Below are 25,967 nucleotides of genomic sequence, written 5' to 3' on the forward strand. Positions count from 1 at the left end.
TCCCTAAAATGGTTAGAGGCCATATATAGACTCAAATGTTTTAAATGGTTAGAGGCCATAAAACATACTCAATGTTTTGATGACAAAATTGAAATTTTGTTGATTTGCAAGAATGGGTTCACACCTATTGGTTGCAAGTTTGTTTTAAGGATAAAAACCATCAAACATGGAATTGTGTTCACACACAAAGCTAGATTAGTTGCTAAAGGTTACAAGCAAATTCATGGTGTAAATTGTGTTGAAACCTCATGCATAATCGTAATGCTCAAGTCTATAATTCAAGCAATGATTGCATATTGGTACATATAGCAATTGGATGACAAAACGTATTCCTCAATCAAATGTTGGAATAAACTATGTACATGGTATGTCATAGGATTTGTGGATCCAAATAAATGCTTGAAAGAGAAAGCTAGCTTATAAAATCTAAGTACAGATTTAAGCAAGCAATTGGGAGTTGGAACTGTATTTTAGTGAAGATAATAAGTATTTTAGTTTCATAAAATGTACATGATTCTTATAGATGTATAAGAAGTTTAGTGGGAGTACATAAAAACTTATTTGGTCCTATGTGTATCACACACATATCTCTCTATTGTGAAATAACATTCAAATGCTAATGACTTAGATTTGAAATTATTCATCAATGATGGACCATGGCGAAACTTAGTACATATTGGGTATTAAGATCTATTTACAAAGATCTTATAATATTGTTTTAGATTAAGTAATGGCATTTACTAAATCAAACACGAAAGTCTCCATTGGAGATATTCGACCCATGTGAATAAATCTAAGTAAAGAATGTTTGAACTATGTATAAGCATTTACTAAGTTAAACATCAAAGAGTCTAAATGAGATTCTTAACCTATATTATATGTCAAAGAATTTAGCTGGATTCAGTATCTACTAAAATTGAATGAGCTAAAGTTACATGAATAGAATTCAATTGGGAATTATTCTGCAAAAGAATTTATCATGTATGATATAATATGAGGATCGCCAAAAACGTATCGTATGACTTTAAGGCATGACGAACATATACCAATCTCTATTGATCTAAGTGAAGATCAACTAGATTGAGACCAAGAATACTTATGGTACTTGAAAAGGTACATAGGAATAGTTCTTGATTCAAGGAAATAAAGATACGCTAAATATTGATGCTACACGCATAAACACTGGCAAAGGATCAAGCAAGACCCTTTGGAGTTAACCATTGATAAGGACGAGCTATAGAGCATCGTGTTTTGAAATGGCAACATGGATTGGAGACCATGAGTTGTTGCGTGGGAAATTAAAATATTAATTTCTATGTTCTAAGATATAGTTGGAGAGTCTTCCACATATCTATGAACTGCTTGGATAGGTAAATCCAAACAAAGCATCACTAGCAACCTATGCAGTTGAAGTAAAAGTAATTATTGCCTAAGAAGCAATAAAACAGGGTTGTTTAAAGTTCTTCACTGAACTTGGGTAGATCACCTATCTGCTGGCTTGATGGTTCTTCATTGAAAAATGCGTGGAACCACTCTTGAAGCAAGAAAAACGTCTGCTAACTTAATGGTTCTTCATTGCAAAATGCGTAGAACCACTAATGTAGTAAGAAAGACTAGATCACATAATAAACAAACTCGAAAAGATCTTATCATCATATCTCAAAGAACATTCGATGAAAAGGATGTTAAGATTGGCAAAGCATGATAACTAAACCTATGCAACAAGTGAGAAGCAACACTCACATTGTCGCACTGGAAATCAAGCATAGCTTTGAATTCCATGAATTGTTTTAGAAAATGGGTTTGAGGCCCATGGTTGTAAAACATTGGGGTTGAACATTTATCATATATGAAATGTATTTTCATATTCCATTTAATCTTGGTTTAGTATTAAATGATGAGTCCCTTCAAATTTGACGAAATATTCAAGATAGACTGTCAGGACCAGTCCTGTGACTAAGAAATGTCTATCAAGTGAACTTGAATGTCAAAGGTTGAAAATGGTCCCTAGTCGGAGTTTTCTATAAAATTGGACGCATAGAAAACGTTAGACGACTAGAATGCAAGATGACTAGTAGTTCTGTTTCTTGAACTATGTGGACATGGCAATGTCATAATCATTTGCTTAGATACTTACTTTGGGAAGACTAGTATCGGACAAGACCTATGAAACTTTACTGTAAGAGATGAAAGTCTGTCATAAGTAAATTTCATTAAATTATTAGACACTAAATCCTCAATACCTGAGTGATTTGAGATTACTTGTTTGAGAGCTGGTTGCTTTGACGTTGACCAACCGTCGCACCGTAAAAGGAGGCTATAAAGGCAACGCTCAGGTAATCACCTATCAAACGAAGTCTAATCTCAAGATCGCAAGATTGGGATTGTCCTCCCATAAATCGGGATGAGATGCTTAAAAGTTGTACAAGGCCACTCGGAGAGCTAGAAACTGTGAAATGCATGGCCGTGCTCGGATGAATCATAGGCTATGATTATCTGTTTATTTGATCAGTTGAACTCTGAAACCGAGGAACACCTCTGGACATAATAAGGATGACAACTCTTACCTTATGTTCAAGAGCAAGCATCGAGCGACAAAGGAATTAGGAAATGCACACTTGTCCCTAAGGACAAGTGGGAGACTGAAGGAAATAATGCCCTTGGTCCAAGTATGCATTCTATGTTAAGTCTAATAAATGCGGTTCAGTATTAATTAACAAGTTAATAATTCAGTGAGATCAAGTGAGCTGAATGCCTAGCTAGAGGCCGCTTCAGTTCAAGTGGAATTAATGATATTAATCCACAGCTTACTCTTGACTGAACCCGTAGGGTCACACAAATAGTACGTAAACGGATCAAGTATCTAATGGCATTAGATACTCTATCTATGAATATTCGGAACCGACGGATCTTGGTTTCAGTGGGAGCTAAGATCGTCACAGGCAAGAAGTGAATACTCCGGAAACGATGATATTGCCGGAAACGGAAATATGGATCGTATCGGAAATATAAATATTATCCAAGTCGTAGATGTTGCCGGAAACGGAAACATGGTACGTATCGGAAAATATTATCGGAAATGGAAATATTGCCAGAATCGGAAATATTGCCGGAAACGGAAATATTGTCAGAATCGGAAATATTACCGGAATCGGAAAATAATTCCGGAAACGGAAATATTAAATATTTGTTCGAAACGGAAATTAATTCCGGAATCGGAAATATTAAATATTGTTCGTATCGGAAATAAATTCCGGAACTGGAAATTTAATCGGAAGCGTATCGTACGAATTAGCATCGGACGAGGCCTGCCGGACGAAGGCCCAGCACGAAGCCGGGCCATCGCCCAGCAAGCACGCACGCCACAAGCCCAGCCAAGGCAGCGCCCAGGCCTACCGCAAGGCAGGCCCAGCGCGCGCCAAGGCCACGGATGCGTGGGCCGCGCTGCGTGGGCTGCTGCTCGCACGCGCATGGGCAGCCCTTGTGGCTGCCGTGTGTGTGTGAGTTTGTGCTCATGCGTGATTCCTAAATCTACAAGAGTCAGTGTATGATTAAATTTCTATTCCTAATTGGATAAATTAATTAAATAGAATTCATGTAGGATTCTAATTTCAATTAATTCGTATCCTACTAGGATTACGATTCCTTTTCCATAACTCTATAAATAAAGGCCTAGGGGTCATTATTTATACAACAAGTTTTAAGTATTCAAAACTAAGATTTTTAAGCAGAAAAATCAGCCAATATTCTTGCCTACCTAACCGAAAATATTAGAACCTTAAGGGCGATTCTAGTTGGTCAATCTTAAGGCGGATCCGGACGTGCTGTGGACTATCTACGGAGGGACGACACTTGGAGTCCTAAAGACTTGTTCTTGTTCGGTTCGGGCGCAGCTAGGGAGGGCACGCAACAAAGAGTATGCATCTAAATTATGCTATATGATTATGTGTAAATAATATGTTGTCCTGGGTTAATGGTTGTTTCCGCATGATCTATGTAATGTCATATGTATCATAACCTAACACAGGTTTGTTTTCTTCTTTCACTTTTTTGTAATTCCTTTAACTTTCGTTCGCCAATTTTACCTCAACTTACCAGCATGTTTTTTTCTGTTTCATGTCTTTATGCACATATTTTCTCACATGGATGTTTCTTTTTTGTGATTCTACGAGAGATTTTTCAAGTTTTTGCTTGATTTGAAGTTTCCGATCACGAATTAGGGTTTGCTTCCCTAATTTTTAAAATTAGGGTTTCTAAGCATGTTATGCTTTTTTTTTTTTTTTATTGGTTTGATAATAGCTAGTCGTTGTAAACATTCACAATTTGAATTTTTGTGGCCATGATTTAGGGTTTAATTTTACTAATTTTCACAATTACGATTTCTATGCTTTTTTTTGTTGAATTTTGTGGTTCATTGGTTTAATAAGAGGTAGTCATTGTCCCTTTCACAATTTAAAGGTCACTATGCTATCGTTTTAAGTATTACTGTGTATAATTGAGGTAATTGTAACTGGTATAATTATATGGGTTACTATACTATCTGTGAAGGTCACTATGTGTAGTAGAGTGGTGTTTTGGAATATTTATTATGAACATTGATTTCTATTAATTGTATTGTGTAGATAATGAGCAGCCACTGAAGCTTTTAATGAAAAAGAAAAGAGTAAACCGGTAGTGGTTCAACAACAAGTCGATGAACCAGGGAATCCACCAATTAAGAAGAAGCAAAAGGCTGTAACATTTCAGGAAAAGACCAACACATCTAGTGCCGCGGTTACTTCTAACTCAAAGCGCAAGCGAGGTGGTGATGGTGGTCCTGTTCAAACAAATGTACCTACTGGTATTGGTGATTTTGAAACAAAACCATTTGGTGCAAAGAAGTAAGCTAATACATCTCGTTATTGCTTTTTTCTTACATAGTGTCCTTTATTTGTGATATATTATCTTCTATGTTGACTTGGGGATTTCTGTCAGTTTGTCATGAGTTTAATTGCGCAAAGTTCCAAACTGTGGTGTGTAAAGATTGTCACAACATCTGACTTTCTGCTTCCCTATTCAACTTCATAACAGTCTAAACAATTAATATGCATTACACATTATTATAAACTAATCTCAAATATAGGTATTAGCACGGAGTGATAATACACGTTAACATTTACCTGTGAAGTCTATTAGCTCAACTGGTAGAGCTATGTGCAATTGCACAATGGTGTAGGTTCGAATCCTACATAGGCTATTAAATGATAATTGTATGCTAGAGAGTGAATTTTAAGAGCGTATTTTAATGGTAGACTACATACATATAAATATAGGTCATTATATGTAATAAAAGAGTAAATATAACATAATAGATTTTATTTAACCAAGGGTCCTTATAGGTTAAAAGAAGGTGCTTATATTAAAATAGGGGTCACTATGTGTTAGCGTATAAGATATATGTCCACCTTCTGACCTCTGTATTTCACCTTCTGACTCCTAAGTCAATTCTTAATAGATTAATCTCATGTCTCCTACGAGCTAACCCCATTGTTAGAAAATCAATTTTAGAAGGATGTAGAGACCACTATATGTAAAGTTCTTCACTATACATTCAATGGGGTCACTACTTAGACTGGAATAGAGAACTGTTGAAATAGGTTTTAGAGGACGCCTGAGGACCGTTCTCCTGCTAAGCGATCTCTATAGTTTAGAGGACGGTTTGGATAAGCGTTCTATATACATATGAATAGAGTATGGTGGTATTAGTTAACCGTCCTCTATTCCCTTCATTAAATCAGAAAATACAGAAGGAATAGAGAACGGTTGAGAAACTTAACTATTATGTATTTATTAAAATAGAGGACATCTGGCCTAGATAGGCGTACTCTATTCTTCCTTTTTTACATAAAGATAGAGGATGATTTTCTTAGATAACCGTCCTCTATTCAACCTTTTTTTATAATATATATATATATATATATATATATATATATATATATATATATATATATATATATATATATATATATATATATATATATATATATATATATATATTCACATGAGAACCATCTTATGGTGAGAACCTCTCTTATGGTGAGAACTCTCATCCTCACCCTTCATTACTGTCATCTTAACCGTTAATTATTTTTAATCCACCTCATGTGTTTTCAGCGTATTCAGCAAAAGTAAGAAACATTTCCTTCATCCTCTTTTCATGACGCACTCTCTTAACACCATTGAAGCTACAATTCGAACACCGAAACACTTTCAGTTTAGACAAATTCAAAGAAAAATTTAAAGTCATCATTGAAACTCTCAAAAAGCACTTTTAAATTCTTGAAACTCTCAAAAAGCACTTTTAAATTCTTGAGTTTACACGGTTCATTTGACGGGATGAGGGCATGCGGTGGTTTAGTGGTGATGGCTATAGTGTTGTGTTCCCAACATTATACCTGATGATTTCTAGTTAATAAGGGGCATTGCTAATATGTTTCTTCATGAAGATAAAGTCTGATTTTGTAGAACTTAAAATCATGGCTTGTAATTCATAGTTTTTGTCTCTAGATCAAACTACGAAGGATGCATATTAAGTGTTCGATGAAATGTCTAAATGAATGATGATATTTCTTGTGCAGTGAGTCAGTGAATGTTTGGTTTTAAGTATTCAAGTTGCTCAATTGAAATCTATAGCTTCAGTTAGTGTAGGAAATCACTTGACTATCGTACATTGTATCGTCATTATTCTTTGATGGCCATCAATCACAATGCTAAATTGAAACTACAATTTGAAGAAATCACTTGAAAACGTGAATTTTGATACAACTTAGAACTTAGTGGCGTATTATTTAATCCAATACTATTGAACTACATATAGCTAGCAACGTAGCCAATATTATCTATGGCTCCATATATAGTTAACTGAAAAGAAAACTTGTTGGGGGAGTCAAAGCAATCCATGACCCTCAACATTTTTATGCGCGTATTTTTTGAACTAAATATGCATATTTCCTGAACTATATATGCATATTTCTTGAACTATATGCGCATATTTTTTGACTCAAATATATATATATATATATGTATATTCTTTTTATTTTTCAGAAATAAAAAATTATATACCTCAAAAAAAAAGGTACATTTAGTATAAAATATATGCACATATAGTTCAAAAAATGTGCACATACAGTTCAAAAAAATCGCACAAAGATTCTTACCATAAGAGCAGTTCTCACCCTATATATATATATATATATATATATATATATATATATATATATATATATATATATATATATATATATTCTGCATAAACGAATATTAAAACCTTTTTTTTTCTGGACGAGAAAATGGAGTTATATATATACTCCCTCTGTATTTTTTTAAGAGATACACTTGGCCGGGCACGGGTATTAAAAAGAATAATTGAATAAAATAAAATAATAAAGCAAGTGGAATTGGATAGATATTTTAATAATTAAATATGTGGGGACCATGTCATTTTGGTGGGTGGAGGGTGGGGTGGGTTTATGAAAATATTTGTTTAATAGGATGGTGGGTGATAGGGTATATTAGATGTATTATTTAATTAGATGGTGGGGTTGATAAGTTACTAAAAATGGCAAGTGTATCTCTTAAATAAATACGGCCGGAAAAGGCAAGTGTATCCCTTAAAAAAATACGGAGGGAGTATATATATATATATATATATATATATATATATATATATATATATATATATATATATATATATATATATATATAAACATCAGTATATATATATATCAGTCAATCCCTCCTTGCCCATCAGAATCAAGGGGTAGCAAAAGTGGGGCTTTCTTCCATCAAAATCTTAATCTCTTCGAAAGAAAGAGCTGATTTGGCCATGGAATCAGCAACATTATTACAAATTCTACTGGCAAAAAGAAACCTACAACGCATAAACTTCTGAGCATAGCTGAGAATACCATCAACAAGAACTTGGACGGACGATCTCTCACTGTTGTCCCTCTGCAATAGCTTCAGTAACGCAAGGGAATCAGTTTCAACCTCAAGGGAGCGGTAGCCTGCTTCACAAGCATACTCGTGCCAAACCGTACTGCTTCAGCTTCAGCTTGCAGAGCTGGTAGAGCAGCATCAATCCTCATGCCTGCAGCCATTAGCACGTCACCTACATTGTCTCGGACCACCATACCCAACCCTGTCATTCTCACCGATGTAGCAGCGTCAGTGTTCATCTTGTATGGAGTAGTTAGCGGGGCCTTCCACCGGCTGCTAGTTTGCTCACTCACAGGAGAAAGGGGCGAGCTCTCGTGTATTAGGATATATTAAAAACCAAAGCCTTGAGAACACTCAAGGGATATTATAGGGAGTACAAACCACCAAATACCAGAACCAAGCAGAACACAAAGCTAACAGCAGCAACACCAAGCTACCTCAGTAGCACCTAAACATACTCTATTCTGCTTGATCTTTGATCCACTGGACAATGCTACAAATACAGCAAGATTTGAAGTTAAAGACAGTGCAATACAGTAAGAGAAAATCGCAAGGGAAAAGCGAAAATTACCTTCAAGATTGAATATACTGATTTAGCGTAAATATCAATGGCGAGGAAGGACTGCACTTGTGGAGTCGATTGCATCACCTCATCAAAATGTGACACAGATTTCCTGGAACACAAGATCAATTATGCATATGGTACTAAATACAACAATAAATAAAATATTAAACCAAAACTCTAAAATGGAAATAACATTCACCAAAGAACCCGGAAGAAGCGGTCTGTTATGTCATCTCCTCTGAGTAAACCATTTTGATGTAGCTGTAAAATGAATATTATACACTGAGAATCAGTTCCAAGAGAAAGTTCAGATAGCTGGTACTACTCTGCAAAAAGTAGATAAACCTGAACAAGCAATTGACCGAACACTGTAAAATCTAACTTGTAGATGATGTCATCATCTGCTAGGTCTAACACATAAAAATTTATTTATTATAAATAATTTCAGTAGCAGCATCACAAAGCACCATCAACTATGATATGACAAAAGAGAACTATGACTCAGCGGAACAAACCAAGTATCTCCATTCATCTAAGACGCACTTAGATGCAACAGTCATCTGATCACGTTACCTCAGCTACTTGCGAAATATGGATCCCTCAGAGAAGTTACTAATTACGCTTTCATTCCTTTTGTCGGAAGGTTAAAATGTTTAGAAAGAGGTAACCGCTAGCTAAACAGGACTGTGGATTGAACGACCATCAAGATTGTGGTTCTGGTGCTTTGCGTGCACTGTTGGGTGGCCTGCAGATGTTCATCTTGAAGCGCAAAAACACAACCTCCAGACTTCTTAGACAGGCCAGCCTGAAACCATATTGATTCAGTTAGATAGAGAATCATTTATATAGGATACAATACTAACATGACTTGATCACAATTATGTAGGATTGCAGGATTTAGAGAGCTACTATACCCATGAATAACAATTTCAGTTATGCATGCCACAGAACCAACTAAATTATGTTACAGCCTGAAACTTACTCAATTATAACTAAAAACAGGTTTTATTTATAAATATTAAAAACAATCAGCAATTTCATCCTCTCACGTGCCTCCTTCACCCTCTTAGTTGGACACCTTCATTACAACCGAAGCTTCATCTTTACAGATTCCAGTTAACAGGTGTTAGGTAGTTAATTCGCCTACACGATCACCTCTTTTAAAAACAATTGAAGCACTCTTACCCCTTCCTGCAAGTTCAGAACTGTCTCAAATTGAACATCATATGCATATAAAGCACTAAACCAATAATAATGCATATAATATCCAGCTTCAATATATCAGGCCATTCAATCAAAGGCCAGTATTGCAGAGAAGTGTAAAACTAACCTGCAAATATTTAATCTCGGTTTCATCAACTGACTGGTTCTGTATATAACTCTGGATTTTATTAGCATGCTCCGAGTGCTTTTGACGGAGACCATCAATGAACACTTGAAGACTATTAGCATCCTCTGCTATCAAATCCTGGAGTACTTTTAAGTTCACGGATAGCATCTGCTACATCCACAAATAGAATAGATGCTCAATCAGAAAATGTACTGGGCACTAGTCCAAGCTTAGAATAATAATTCAAGCTACTAAAATATGAATGGTTAGTAGAGTAAGGGTTTCAATGATCTACAACAGTTCAAAGAGAACTTCAATCACACTTGAATATCTCATATGAGTCGTAGATAACCTGATTCGGTAAATTCAGTTGTATCTTGTAATTTCATACACAAGCTCTTGTTTACTTTTCTTCTTTAAAACTGCGCTAAGATAACGTTTAAATCACAAGCCTAAACTCGGGAAAACCCCGCATTTGCAATTAGCAATTACTGGCACAACATGTGGTATTCGAGAAAAGGCTTCCAGTCCAACGGTAGCATCTTCATCCACCTGCCACATGGTTAATCAACCAAAATACATGAGCACAAAAGGTCAGACACATCAAAGTCGTATAACTCACAGTAAGCAAAGGTTGGTTGGAAGCAGCAGGACACTCCCAAGCAAATGTCATACTAAATGTTAGGAGATTTTTATCAGCCAAATAACCAGTCACTTGCATAGAGAGAGCAAGCGCTCTAAAGCAACAATGCTCCAGTAAGTTTCTAGCATAATGTGAGGGCTACATGGGTATGCCAGATTATCAAGTATCCAAATATCCATGCGAGAAAGGCTACATTTATGTTCGATTGGTTGCTAGTTTGAGGTAGCTATGCAACCTTCCCGAACAAGTTGGCCCAATTATGCATGTATCAGCCACAAATTTCAATATTATTTCACTCACTTTATTTTTTCTTCCCCCCTCTTTCTCTCTCTTACTCCCTGCGGCCCTGCTGCTTCTGAAGAGTATCAACCATGGTTATACTCCAAACTAAAACATCTATTTACCCTACCCCCACTTTCTTTCTGTAACTGATATTTTCAATTTTATTCGGCCTAACTGATATTAACTAAAAGAAAATCAGTTTAGTTAGACCTTAGTGCAGCAAATTCATTCGACTATAATTCATCAAGCGGAAATGATTCGATTCGAGCTAATTTTTGATACGTAAAAGGAGTTCACAACAAGAATTCCTTACTTTTTTTTTTATTTTGGCAATTAACAAGCTTGAATTCCTTAATCATATATTACAATTAGATAATAGCTAATATTCATAATCCTTGGGTTATATGTTGAGTAACTAGTATGAAAAACAAAATTAAACACACTAACCGCAGAATTGATAGCAACGGTGGGGCAGCCGACGTTCACCGGAGATTGGGAATCGGTCGGAAAGCGGTGGGAAAGAGATGCAACGGAGCGGTGGTGCAGATGGGCGATTCTGCTTGCTTCGATTTTGCGGGACAACGGGGAGTGTTTGAGGGTTTTAATCAGTAATTAAGATTTTGGGGGTTCTGGTGAGAGCCTAACTCTATTAGTTTTAGGATATGATTTTTGGTTTTTATTTTTTATTTTTACTTTAAAAAATTGGTTGATTTTGTTAAGTGATTGAGGAAGGTTTATTTTTTATTGTAAAATACTTTAGTAAAATAACTAGTATAAGTACCCGTGCGATGCACGGTTTACATATTTGAGCTTTAAGTGCAACGGTAAATTAATTTTGAAAAGAAACGTAGAAAAATATGTAGATTTTTTTATTCATATTCATGCATTACCCATAATTTCATGTTAGGTATAAAACTCAGTCATCATCATATACTATGAGAAATGTTAATTACAACCTGAACCGTTGAACCCGTTGGGTTGGTCCGATCGTTTATAATCTGAACCGTTAATAACCCGCGAGCTGGAACCCAAAACCGAACTCGATTATATTCAACCCAAACCGACCGGAAAATATTAACCCGATTAAGATACTAAACCCGGTAACAAACCGTTCCGCAGCAACCCACTCATTTCAAACCCAAGCCGAATGGATCCAAAATTCAATTGTTAATGACTCAATCTGTTTCAATCGAACCGTTTGAACCCGAGGAAAACCCGTTTACAACCCATATTGTTTTAACTCGTAACTCGCTTAATCCGAATAGTTTAAAACTCATAACCTGTTTAATTCGAATCCTTTATAACTCATAACCCATAGCCTGTTTAATCCCTCTACCGATCTTAATTCTTAACACTTTTAAAAGTTAGTTATTTTCTTTGTCCCCCTAATTAAGGCCTAAATATTATAGTTTATAAATGTATTGAAAATTGAGATTTTATAATTTGAAACCAAATTCACCTGACCCGAAGTACAATCCTCCACCCATTTCATGCCGCTATTGATTTGCCCACATTGTATGACTCTAAACCAATAAAAACCTTAACCGATATAAACTTATATAAACCTGACGTAACCCAGTTTTACTTGTTCAACCCGGCCCATAAAAAACTTGACCGATATTTAAACTTTTACCGTGCAATTGCATGTGGTCAAAATAATAAATAATTAGATAATTGATTGTACTTTGTGGAGTATATATAAAAGAGAGAAATTATGTTTGCTAAAACTCAAAACCAAAACCAAACCCACCACATCACCAGAGGAAACAATTTATCTCTATAAATTAATGTCCTTCACTCGTCGAATCACTACTTATATATTCCTGTCTAAACAGGGTGGAGACATACAAATGTTCATTGAACCCGCTTTATATATTTTATTATTTTAATTTGTGATTTAAAATATTTTTATGGAGAAATTGAGGATTAGTTTTTGCTAAAATATTTTTGCCAATGAAAAATAAGATTTCTAATTTATTTTTACAATTAAAAAATTGAGTGTTTAAATTAAGAAATTGGAAAATTTGGTAATATTAATCCAACCTTTGGCCGATTTTCTTTTATTAATCCCACCTACGACATATTTTTTAATAATCCCACCTTTACTACCCGACGACTTTTATTGGGCTTAAGTGGCCGGTAATCGGTGAAAAAGTCAACGAGATGGTGATGAATTGATGATGATGACTGAATATATCGAGAGAGAGTACTGCCATGTAGAGAAATAATGCCGCTTACAACAGTTTTATGACCTGTTGGGCCCAATAAAAGTTGTTGGGTAATAAAGGTGGGATTATTAAAAAATATGTCGTAGGTGGGCTTAATAAAAGAAAATCGGTCAAAGGTTGGATTAATATTACCAAATTTTCCTAAGAAATTTATTCACATGGGTAAATAAGTAATTCGTAGTAAAATCGATTATTACCATAAGTAATTGAAGATTTTAGGTAAAATATATAAAAAGTATATTAATTATTTTATCATAGGTTAGTTAACAATATTATAAAAGAGGTAAATCGGAGCGGCATTTTCAGCTATTTAATATCTTAAATTATCAATTAGTAAAAATTATTTTTAAAATGGTAGTATTATGTAAGTATTTAGACAAATCCAACAAAATACATCGGAGTAGTACTTGACTATATTCATCATAAAGTATTAATAATCACCAAAATAGAAAAGGTAGAGGTATGTGTGAATATAATAGCTAGTGTAAAAATCAAATAGTTGCATCTAAAAATTCAGGAATTACGTAGATAGATTAGATTAGATTACACAAGTTTTTCTCATATTTAAAGAAGTTACATAATTTTTTTAAAGTAGTAAAATATAACTATCAATGGCGGTGATAATTATCGAATTTAGTTGCTGAATATACTACGTACAAAATAGTACAATCAATAACGGTTATCTCATTTAGCTGCTAAATATACTACGTATAAATAGTACGATCAATAACTTTTTATAATTATCACATCTATACTAATATATTAAAAGGCGTTGAGAAAAATGTCTATGTGGCATATATGTAGTACTCTTCATTTTGCGCCACATCATCCACTCACCAAATGATATGTCAAATCATGGACAACCAAAAATCTGTACGTACAATGAGGTTCGAACTCCGGATCGACCTCATGTGTGGAGGATAACTCTCATTACCATCTTAACCAACAACCATTTGTGGTTTATCTCTTCACATTAATTTATAAATGAATGTTAACATGAAGTTTACAACAACTAAACTTTTATGTGACTTTTTATTTTCTATTGACTATTTTGGAAAAAAATAATAATTAAAGAATTAGGACAACCATGAATAAACATGATGTCATAAGTCTCATAAGCATCAACTACATAAATGCCTTGCATGACTGCATAAGTCTAATTTGGTGTTTGTAAATTTTGAATCACTTATTTCCTGAAAACAAATTATACAAATTGTAAGATGATGCAATTGAAAAATTATTTCTCGTGATAAATGACTTAGTGTGTTTATGTAGTTGACGAACTTGATGAATGCTTTCACTTCATGCTATACATGTATCTTATCAAATATTTTGCTCAAGAAAAATCTAAAATTTTAACTATTCAATGTAGCAATCGGGACATCGCCCGAACCACACACTAGTTTAGCTGTTAAAATATTACAAAGTACTATTGTGATTTTTTTATAAACTCTTATTCGTATTTGAATGATTTTCTAATTTATTTGTGTTCGAATTATTCAAGTACGAAATACAAATAAGTAGACTACTCTTGAATTTTTATAACAATATACAATGTACTCCGTATAATGGATTAATTTTTTATAAAAAGATAATCTTATATTGGTTTTTTTTTTTTAACAAATATAGAAGAGATATATAATTTAAAACTATATTCTCTATGTACAAAATGAAATCTTTTTTTATTTTCAGGAAAAGAGAATCAAATATATTTTTGAGGTAAATGTTAACAAAATAATTATAGAATCAAGTATTTTATTTTAATTTATTTTATATCTATAAGAGAGGTCTGAATGAGTGACATTTGTCATCATCACATTGATTTCCTCTCATTTAATATAATATATAGATTTTTTTTTGGTAATTAAATAAGAGATAGAATATTACACAGTATATAGCATTTAATTATGGTGCAAATAGTTAACGTAAAGATCATTCGGGAGTGGAAGTAGGAATATGAAGTATGTCTAATTCAATTAAAAGTATATATTGATTTAACAAAAATGTAAATTGGGTTAGATAATATGTTGGTCCTTGTAAATAAATAAACATACTTCTTTATTTCAAAATAATTGATGCAGTCACATGTCCTAACAAATAGAGTACTCCGTATGTTTGATATTCCGTAATAATTATTCCTTTTTTTATTTAATCGAGTAACATATAAAGTAATCCGAATTTTAGTTTTAGGAAAAATAACAGAGATAGAATATTTTTATATTTGGTAAATAAGAGATAGAATATTTAACATAGTATATGAATGTTTAAGAATAAAAATATATTGGTAACTTAATCAAAGATGTATCCTAGGATGCAATCTATTGGAAGTAAATATTTAGGAAACAATTTACAGAACGCTATATGTATCCTAAGATGCAATCTTTTGGAAGCAAATTTCTAGGGCCTATTTTCGTTCAAATCATATATATACATGGACATATATAATATTTAGTACGTAGTGTGTATATAAAATATTTTTCTATACGGTTAACAAAACTATAAACAATAAAATATAGTGAGTATAGTATTTAGACTACATCCTTGGACTCAAATATTTTAGAAGCAATTTACAAAATACTATATGTATCCTAAGATGCAATCTTTTGGACCCAACTATTTTGAAATTAAATTTGTATCGCATGTTGTCATTTATATCATATATATAGATGGATAATACTTAGTAGTTAGTATGTATATAAAATATGCTTTTAGGAGTAGTTAACAAAAATTTACGAAGTATACAATAACAAATGAGACAGTGAATGACGTGTACCGCTATGTAGTGAAACTGCAATGTATCACTATGTACGTACATATTATGATAGATTATACTTTTATGTAAATTAGATTGTGTACATTAAATAATTTATGTACATTTTAAATTTAGCATGTAAATATCTAGTATATCCTTAGTTAGTTAGTTCCCATAACAACAACCTAAATTATATCTTAGTAACATTTTATATTTCTGATCAAACTAATGAGAACCACTCACGGGTATTTACTTCATTAACCTCCCTCTTATTTTTTTTATCAAGTCTACTTTCTCTCCCTCCATAGATGTTATTGATAGTTGACTTTTAAGAGTTCCCAAATTTGCAATTCACTTTTCTTATTTTAGCCCTAAATAATTAATTGAAATCATCCGTTTCTTTATCTTTCTTCATCGGAGTTGTTCTTCAACCTTGCAAGGTCATCAATGGTTTTTAAGTCATGGATGCATATAGTAATAAAAAACATTGGGTAGAAGAAAAGTGATTAAGATAACATTTAATTGTTAGTCGGATCTTGGAAGAAATTAAAGAATCGAAGACAATGCTTTGGGGGGAGTTGTGAGTGGTAATCACTAAATATGTATTGTACCGTCTCTATTGATTGGAAAACCCTTAATGTTCTGGTTATTTTTTTGTTTGTCCTTTAATTATCTATTAAAACTTATAGTCGTACAAAGTAATTGACTATATTGATCTTTAAATTTAAACGGTTGAAATGCATCGATAGCTATTGTAAGTCTTACGATTGGTGGTAAGTAGCGGTAAACGTCATTTATTAGAAACATATTATACTTTAGTATTTTTATAACAAAGATAAACAATCTATAAAAGAAATACTACTTTTTAAATTTTTTTAAAAATATATTATATTTATATTAAAAGAGAGGCAAATCAGAGAGCGACATTTGTCAGCTCCACATTGATTTCCTCTCTTTTAGTATAATATATAGATAGATACAAAACAGTTATATATCTTGAGTACAACTTTATATTTTATTAAGTATTTTAAATTTAATATTTTTTTTTATTATGATAAAGAACATGAGATGGTTAGGTAAGGTAACTGTCCTTTATTCTTTTTTTTACACAATTGTTATAAGAGAAATGCGTTCTCTATACTCCTAGACAACGCTTAACAAACTTAACCGTTCTCTATACAGCGTTTTCTATTCCCTATTTTGTGGTAGTGTATTAGCTCAACTGGTAGAGCTATGTGCAATTGCACAATGGTGTAGGTTCGAATCCTACATAGGCTATTAAATGATAATTGTATGCTAGAGAGTGAACTTTAAGAGCGTATTTTAATGGTAGACTACATACATATAAATATAGGTCATTATATGTAATAAAAGAGTAAATATAACATAATAGATTTTATTTAACCAAGGGTCCTTATAGGTTAAAAGAAGGTGCTTATATTAAAATAGGGGTCACTATGTGTTAGCGTATAAGATATATGTCCACCTTCTGACCTCTGTATTTCACCTTCTGACTCCTAAGTCAATTCTCAATAGATTAATCTCATGTCTCCTACGAGCTAACCCCATTGTTAGAAAATCAATTTTAGAAGGATGTAGAGACCACTATATGTAAAGTTCTTCACTATACATTCAATGGGGTCACTACTTAGACTAACCTAATGCAGGTTGTTGTGCTGATTAATGCAGGATTAATTTAACTTCTATGCAGGTTGTTTTATGTGTAGTTTTGTGGTCAGCTTGGTTGTTTAGGTGTTAACAAGGAAAATTCTGATTTGTTAAGCTTTCATGTGAGTTGTTCTGTTGAGCTGTTATGCCTTGGTAAAATAGTTCTTATTGTGTGAAGCTCCTAGTCTACAAACCTGATATCTTTACAGAACTGTATCAATTGGTTCTCTTCTACTCAAGTTGGTGCTCAAGTAGATGCTTATTTTAGGTACGTATTGTTGGGAGGTTAAGATTGGTGTGTTGCAGTGTTGGTTGTTGCGGATGGCCTGTTGTTGTTGGTGTCTAGCTAAGGCTGCTGCTTGTATTTCCTTGTTTTCTACGGAAATTGGTCTATTGTCAACTTGGTTCAATTGCCAAAGTTGACTTGCTCTTTTTTTTCTCGACATTTATTTGTCTAACAAAAGTATTAATCAAGGGTCAAGCTGAATAATTAAGGTTCAAAATGGGTGTTTATATAGTTTAAGGTCACTGTATGAAAGAGAGGGTCACTATATATTAAAATGGTCACTATAAAAAAATAAGTTTACTTTCAATTGAAAAGGGTGTTTATTTGTTGAAGAGTCCCTATGAAAAGAAATTTGGTCACTATAGGAAGAATAAGTGTTATTTGATTCAAAAGAGTGTATATTTAATTTAAAGGGTCACTATGAAAACAATAAGGTGTTTATATCTCGTTAAGGGTCACTATATATATATATATATATATATATATATATATATATATATATATATATATATATATATATATATATATAAATGGTCACTATTGAAAGAATAAGGTTATTTTGATTAAAAAGAATATTTTTTTAGGGAAAAAGGGGTGTATATGTATTAATATCTTGAAAAATCAATAGCCTATGTAGGATTTGAACCTACATCCTCTGTGCCATTCAATGTTAAGGACACAGTGCTCGACCAATTGAGCTAATAGGCTTATAGAGACCATGAAAGGTCTCTAATATCAGATGCATCAAAACGAGCTGCAGACAAATACTGAGATCTATATGCAAGCTAAGTGAGTCTCTTGAGAGTGATTTGCCTGGTCACCTGCTTCGTTATCCTATTGGTATAACTAGTGGAGGAGATATCTCTGAGCTCCCAGGGTCTGAGTTCTTCCCTGACACCAAGGCACGGGTACTTGGTACTAAATCTAACTATCTCCCACCAATCTTGACTACCTAAGGCAATCCATTGAGAAGTAACAACCCTTTTTCTCATGCTACTGCGAAACATACTGGAATTAGGTAGGATAATAAAGTGGTGTCTTTTAAGATAGGTTGGTAACTTGAACTTTCTACAGGTTTATTCAGGTTTTTACAAATGTTCCTTTTTAGTTTGATCTTGGTGGTTACCAAATCTTTGTACGAGTTTATTTTCTTTGGTAACAGGTCACTGAGGCTGTTGAAGGTAGAATATGTATTTGCTATCTAATTATATATTATGTCGTGAGAGATTTTTTGTTTACTTTTTCCCAATTTTGACTTGTTTACACTTGATTTAGGCTATAAACTACAGTTTACTATAATTACTATAATTACGGAAATGGCTCCATAATATTCAAATTAATTAAGCAATGGGTGCAAGCTGCTTTTAAATCAAGTAAATGTAGAGATGCAAGCTACTTTTTAACCAGTGAAATCCCATCATATGGAGAGCTCTAATTGATCACTTACTAAGTTTAATTGTAAGATTACCTATTTTCAAATGCTTATTTAACCTATCAACTAACAAACCAAAATATAGAAAATCAATAAAATTTAACAATAGGCATAATTACTTAAAAGATCAAACTCCAATTGCTCAATATCATCTAATTGCTCTATAGTGTTTTTGTTTACAAGTATAGTTACCTTTATTTGTTGCATAGTACATCAAAAATTGAACAAAAAGTAAACAAAAAACAAACACGTCCAAAAGAATCAAATATCACGACATCTAGCAAAATTAGTTTAATTCATCCAAATTTAAGTAGAATATCACCATAATCAGCAAAAGGATGAATCACGAAATATTGATATAATTGATTATAGCGGAATGAATAAAAAACACCAAAAATAAATTTAACTGAGGAATCCTGTCAATTGATGAATTGAAGAACAATGAAATCAAATTAACCACAAGAGAAAAAGGACATAAGATATCATACCTGGAGATTGAAATATCAAAAATTAGGGTTTCAGATCGCAGACGATTTATGATAATTCGACCATGAATTTGTGATATCTTGAATATCGTTCGTTATTTTCCAAAATTCTTCGCTAGCACTAAGCGAGATACAGATTTCCGTTAGAGTTCTCCTTGAATTTTCTTAGGATTTTTTTGTTCATGAAAGGAAGGAGATACAGAGAGTGAGAGAATGGCGAGAGAGGGGCAAAGTGAGGAGAGAGACCGAGAGAGTGTGAGAGGGAGAAGGAAGCCCGTAAGGTTAATTGGCACGTGTGACCTTTGGGTCCATACTAAAATTAGTGTGGACCAAGTCCACACAAGAATTTTTCCAGTTGTATATACTTCAAAGATAATATGTTACCTTATTAATCCACAAATTTCATTATCCTTTTTAGTTTGTCAAGAATCAAAATTATTCTTGGATTACACTAATCTGAATCTACTTTTGAATTCGTCTCATGGATAATTCAATAATAATTAATTGAAATGACATGGAAAAGTTTATTCATTTAATTCGATTAGTCATGGATCTCAAATAAATTATTATCTGATATGACCTACGTTTAATTTTAGGGATGTCAACGAGTCGAGCCGAGCCGAGTATTTGGTTGTTCAAGCTAGGCTTGATAAGAAATTTCTGAGCTCGAGCTCGAGTCGAGCTTAATCAAGCTTTAATTTTCCCTGTTCGAGCTTGGCTCATTTAAATTTTTGTTGTTCGAGCTTAGCTCACGAGTAGCTTGTTTAAGTTCAAGCTCGAGCCGAGCTATTAACAAACGAGTCTTAATGAACAAGCAAAATCGAATTAAACAATCATATTTATAAACGATATATTGTTTTAAAAAATGATAAAACATAAAACCACAACCAAACCCAAATAATTTAAAAATTAGCATAGTATACTTACTAATACTATTTTATAAATTATAATCTCCTAAAATCAAAATACTCTAAAAATCAAATTCTAACAAAACAATTGCAACTTATATTTACTTTAAATAAAAACTAGTCATTTTTTTTAGAAATTTAATATAAACGAGCTTGAACGAGCTTTTAAACAAGCTTATAAACGAACACGAACGAGCTTGGAAACGAAATGAACGAGTTGTTCGTGAGCCTAAACGAACCGAACATTAGGTTGTTCGAGCTAGTATCATTTATTAAATAAGCTTAAAATTTTTATTCAGGTTCGTTTGTTTATTAATGAACGAGCTTTGACCGAGATTGTTCACGTTTACGAGCATATCGGCTCATTGACAACCCTATTTAATTTAATTCGATATGTACCCATTATAGACCTGATTTAGGTTCTTGAAGATAAATGGAATGCGTTAAAAGAACCGGAATGGTCAACAGAGGATAGATGACGGGTGGCAAACCAAAAAAAACAACCAAAGAACAAAACAAAATCATCGCCGTTGCCGGGGATTGAACCCGGGTCACCCGCGTGACAGGCGGGAATACTTACCACTATACTACAACGACTTGGCTGGTTGTTTTTTTTGAATTTTAAGTAATGAAGCTTAAAAATATTTTGCCGATGAGGATCGAAATTCACAAATTGGGCCACTGAGCCATCAGCCATAAATTGAATGTTAAATTCTATGCTTGACTGATTCGGGTCATATTATAAAATATTAGGCCCATATGGCCATGTTAATCAAACATACTGAAAAAGTGAAAAAAGAAAGCAAAGTAGTTCCTCGGAGTATGAAAATTTGAAAACCATGAAACTACGTCAGGGCTTTGTAAATGCATGCTCCAACTAATTACATCAATCAATATTTAGTCAATACCTAGTAGTAGTTACATAAATTTTCTAATTTCTTTCCAATACGTACTTCAAATGCGAGATCTTATTTTGTTCGTCTTTAATGTGTAGTTTAACAATATCAAATTTTTATGTTTTTTTTAACATACGTATTTGGAGATATTTACGTTAGAATATTGAGTTGAAACGAGTTGAAAAGTCAAAACAGGACTAATCTCTATTATATAAGCCAGCTCCTGAGGTTATTTTAGTAACTTAACTTTTCGTGTCCACTTGCAAAAAGACAAAAACACCCTCCATTAGTTGTAAATCGTTGGTACTCCGTACTCGCTTGCTGTGCCTCCATCCCCTCTCATTTTTCTCTCTCCTCACTTTTCCCCCACCAAAAGAAAACCCTAACCCTAGAAACGGCGGCGTCCCAATCGCCTCCCTCCTCAATCGCTTCCCATCGCCGGCCTTGCATCGCCTCCCATCGTCGAATTTCTAGGGTTACATTTCCTCGCCGCCGTCCCTCACCAAATCGCGTCAATTGTGCAGGCTGAGATTCAAGTGAGGAAGATTTACTGTATCAACACTGCCGTATCAACACGGCCGTATTAACATAGCTGTATCAACACTGCCGATTAATATTGAGGATGCAGCCCGGAAGCGATGCCGAGATTGAAGAAGCTTTGAAGGTAAATATCACTTCTTTGCTGTGCAATTTTGACTTTTTGAGACTTTTTGAGGAAATTTGCTGATTAGTCTTTGATTTCCCTGCATTTTGGGGGTTTAATTTCTTGAGATGCTCAAATTTCCGTCTTCCTAATTTCCTCCTAATTGAATTAGCGACTTCAATTGCTATGATTTGATATTTGCTGCAATTTCAATTTGTTTGATTAATTCGGCTATTTTCATGATAATTTACGCTTTCTTTGCCGTCGAAGCTATCAATCATGGACTGAAATAGTGAAATGTTGTTTTTTAATTTGAATCCAGTCATCCAGACTTAATAATCATAGACATTCAAGACTTATAGTATGGTATTTTGGGTTCAGGAAATCAATTGAATAAAGGGGTTTCTCTGCTTGAAAAATCGGAAGACAATTTTCTTGCTCCTAGATTCTCAACTCCTAATACTATTAAATGGTTCAAAATTGTGTCTCCTTTGTTTCTCCTTGACTATTTGAGAATAGTTAGGGAAATTCTTTGCTTAAACTGCATCTAATTCATGGCTAATGTGTTATCATGATGCACTTACACATTTTGTTACTTATTTCAGAAACATGGATGATCAGATAAACGATTTTGCAAATATGGATAGCAGGAAAACTGTCTTGCAAAGCAAGTGAAACAATGTATCGCCCAAGCCCCACTCCAAAATTGATCCAGAGGATCATTTCATCGATGTCAAGGAGATCCGTTGCTGCCCATCCTTGCAGGAGAGCTAAGAAAGAAGCCGTAGGGGGGACAACCTCAGACACCGTCGATGATGGATCCAAGCAACCTGATTTAAGTGAACTTTTTAGAGATCTTTCTCCTGGATGGCAGGTAATGTCATGTAGACTAATCTCTTATTCATCTTTGGAGATTTCTTTATGTTGGTTTGTTGTTGTGTTTTTCTTTCTCTGGATGTCGTGCCTGTTTACTGGTGTGGATTGGTTTTACTATGGACTATAATTAGCAAGTGATTAATAATATCTGATCTATACATCGTATATACAGTGATTTATTGGTGTTTATGCTAAATATTAATGTCATTTGTACAATTTGTTCGGGCTTATTGGGATGATTCATCTAAGCAGGTTTACTATATGCTAATGTGGTTGATTTATTTTTTCTGATTTTTTTGGGGATTATTTTCTGAATTTAATTATGATAATATGTGAGATTGTGTAAATTATTTTGTAAAATATTCATGAAGAGATATGTGTGAGCCTGTTTGGGTAATTTTGAGGATTAATTGTAGAGATAATTATCTAAATTAGTTGAATTATTGCCAGTGATGTGTGAATAATAATAACAGATTTCATATTTTAATGGGTGATTATTAGTTGTGATACCAATCCAAACACTTGGTAAGAGTTTTTTTAAAATTAACTTCACTTTAAGACATACTTTTGCCGAACATGATTGTTGTTTGACTTGCTTAATAGTATCGTATATACTCCATACAACAATTTGTGAAGTTTAGCATTAGTTTAGGATGAAGTTCTCACTGTATTGTGGTAGTTCTGTAGTTCTGTAGATGTAAGTGTTTTTTTCTTAAACAGGTATGACATGACGGTTAAGTTTGCTTTAGTTTACTCATAATTACAACTGATACCTGCTTGGATTTTTCCATGAGTTTGGAACAGACCAATTATGTCAAAATATTTCCATATTAAGAAATATGTAGATTGACGATGTTTGCGACAATGGACCTGAATTAGTTGATGGTTGTCTTTGTCTGTTTGGTTCCTGATTAAGAAATATGTAAATGAGTCTAATCAATGGACCTGATTAAGAAATATGTAAATTGTCTTTGTCTGTTTGATTCCTTATAACATGACCCAGATAAGACTCATTTTTGCAGTTGTCTCATTTTTGTGCTTCCTTGCAACATACAACCTGTGAATTGCAAGAGTCAATTATCCAGCAAAGTAGCAAATTAATTAAGACCCTTAATTAGCATATACAGTGTAATGCTGTAATCCAGGGTAATATTTCAGATAATTATTATTTGCTGCAGGACTTAGCTAGCTGGGCACACTGACTAAGTGGTCGTGCTTGAACTGGATTCAGGCATTTGAGGGGTGTTGTTGCCCAATAATCCTCAGCTAAGCAATATATGTCAAACCCACACTTAATATAAAAATCATACATGTTCATTCTCTATAGAATACTTTGATGATTGAATTTCTGCCTTGCCTGTTATCTTTCATGATTTTTGATGACTGATCATGTATGTTTCTATTCAGGCTTGGGAATGATGGAATGGAAAGAAGGCAATATATCTGGTGCAAGAGAACTGTACCAAAGAGCTCTATCTGTTAACAACAGAAAGTGCAGCATGCTGCCTTCAAGTAACAATATTTAAAACTGATCTACAACAAAGGATTATGAAGTTAGAACTGATCTGTAGCCATACTTTCTGTACAACAATTAACAAAGGATTATGAAGTTAGATTAAATGAAGTATATTCTATCTCAATGTAAAATAGAAACTGGTGTATGTTCTATCTCAATGAAGTATTCTATAGAGGGGTGGTGCAGGAATGAGTATGGTTGGGTTGGGAGGAGGTGGGGCAAATGGTGTTCCTGTTGTATTTCCTGCATCTTTGTCATCTGATGTTCATGGAAGGAGCAATGGGGATTCATCTTCAGTTTCACCACCAGTTCGGTCCCGAGCACGAAAACAAGTTTTACTTATTGTCCTCATTTTCTTCTTTTGCTTTACTATTTTGAAGTCTCCTATGTTTTGCTTGCTTAGTTATGTTTTTGTTTACTTATGGTGTATCTTTAAGCTTTAAATGCAAGATATTCATGTTAAGGCTGATTGGTTAAACATTGTACGGAGTAGTTTGCAAGTATATTGCAGTTATCACAGGCCAACTTTGTATTATTATTCTCTGATTAAGAGAAGTTAACGGAATTTTAATTGAGTTACTAATAGATTTTGATTATCGTGTCCTTGGGGCCTTCAAATTGATATCCTTTAATTTTAATTAATTTTGATTATTGTGTCATTGGGGCCTTCATTCTAATTAAGCAACATTAAACGTTTTAAACATTGATGTTATTTTCTACCTTTTGGTATTAATGTTTTCTATTTTACCAAAAGAAATAAAGGGATGACGTATACTTTTCTTTAGATGAATTTTATGAACAAATTTTGTGGTATGTTATTTTTGGTGATTAATTGGAATAACACGATTTAAAGTTCTGATATTATCTCGCACGCATCGCGTGCATATAAGACTAGTATTTAAGAACGGAGGGAGTAATGGTCTTTTTTTTGTAAAGGAAAATTAATTCATTGATAAAGAGTCATACGACATCTACAGAAAAAAAATATGGATCTAACAAATACATCACACATTGAATCAAATAAAAGTTTCCTTCATCAAAACTACGGTCGTTGAATAGATCTTGCACCGTAAAATGTCTCCCGTATACAACGCTGGAACATTCAGCCTTTTTAGAGAGAGGGTCTAACGATTTGTTGTGGCCGCGAGGATGATTTCCACTTGATTCATATGAACGTACTCGAAAAATTGATATTTGTCGCGATCTCGCATAAAACTTTACCAACGAACCAATTTTACATAAATCCACTACGGGTGAACGACAAATCAAACATAGTAACACTAACTCCACCATAGGGAGACTAACGAACAAGGACGAACTCCGCCCATATGGTGAAAATTTATTTTCATTATTCCACTTTATTACCATTAGTTATTACATAGTATACTACTAATCCTCGTCTCTTTAATTTACCAGAAACATACTCCCTCGGTCCGATATTTATAGTCTCGCTGACTAGAAACACGGGTTTTAAGAAAAA

At 33.5% G+C, this 25,967-nt stretch overlaps 2 long non-coding RNA genes and 1 other non-coding gene across 5 annotated transcripts; 1 reads left to right on the forward strand and 2 right to left on the reverse strand.

Annotated features, from left to right (window-relative positions):
* Positions 1 to 7,799: 7,799 nt before the first annotated feature.
* Positions 7,800 to 11,442, reverse strand: LOC110776553 (uncharacterized). 3 transcript variants are annotated; one of them, XR_002530182.2, is made up of 8 exons: positions 11,245 to 11,442; positions 10,225 to 10,424; positions 9,873 to 10,040; positions 9,525 to 9,733; positions 9,116 to 9,347; positions 8,742 to 8,803; positions 8,549 to 8,651; positions 7,800 to 8,470 (listed from the first exon to the last, which is right to left on the reverse strand). It is a non-coding gene; the product is annotated as an uncharacterized lncRNA (long non-coding RNA). The 3 variants fall into 3 exon arrangements; XR_002530183.2 differs by lacking the exon at positions 9,525 to 9,733 and having other exon boundaries at positions 9,873 to 10,043; positions 11,245 to 11,441; XR_002530181.2 differs by lacking the exon at positions 9,525 to 9,733 and having other exon boundaries at positions 11,245 to 11,438.
* A 9,639-nt stretch (positions 11,443 to 21,081) lies between these two features.
* Positions 21,082 to 21,153, reverse strand: TRNAD-GUC (transfer RNA aspartic acid (anticodon GUC)). The gene has a single exon. It is a non-coding gene; the product is annotated as a tRNA-Asp (tRNA).
* A 610-nt stretch (positions 21,154 to 21,763) lies between these two features.
* LOC130463878 (uncharacterized) lies at positions 21,764 to 25,083 on the forward strand. Its single transcript, XR_008924068.1, has 3 exons — positions 21,764 to 22,116; positions 22,701 to 22,969; positions 24,379 to 25,083. It is a non-coding gene; the product is annotated as an uncharacterized lncRNA (long non-coding RNA).
* Positions 25,084 to 25,967: the final 884 nt, after the last annotated feature.

Source organism: Spinacia oleracea, chromosome 6, assembly GCF_020520425.1.
Source record: "Spinacia oleracea cultivar Varoflay chromosome 6, BTI_SOV_V1, whole genome shotgun sequence".
In the NCBI taxonomy this organism is placed as follows: domain Eukaryota; kingdom Viridiplantae; phylum Streptophyta; class Magnoliopsida; order Caryophyllales; family Amaranthaceae; genus Spinacia; species Spinacia oleracea.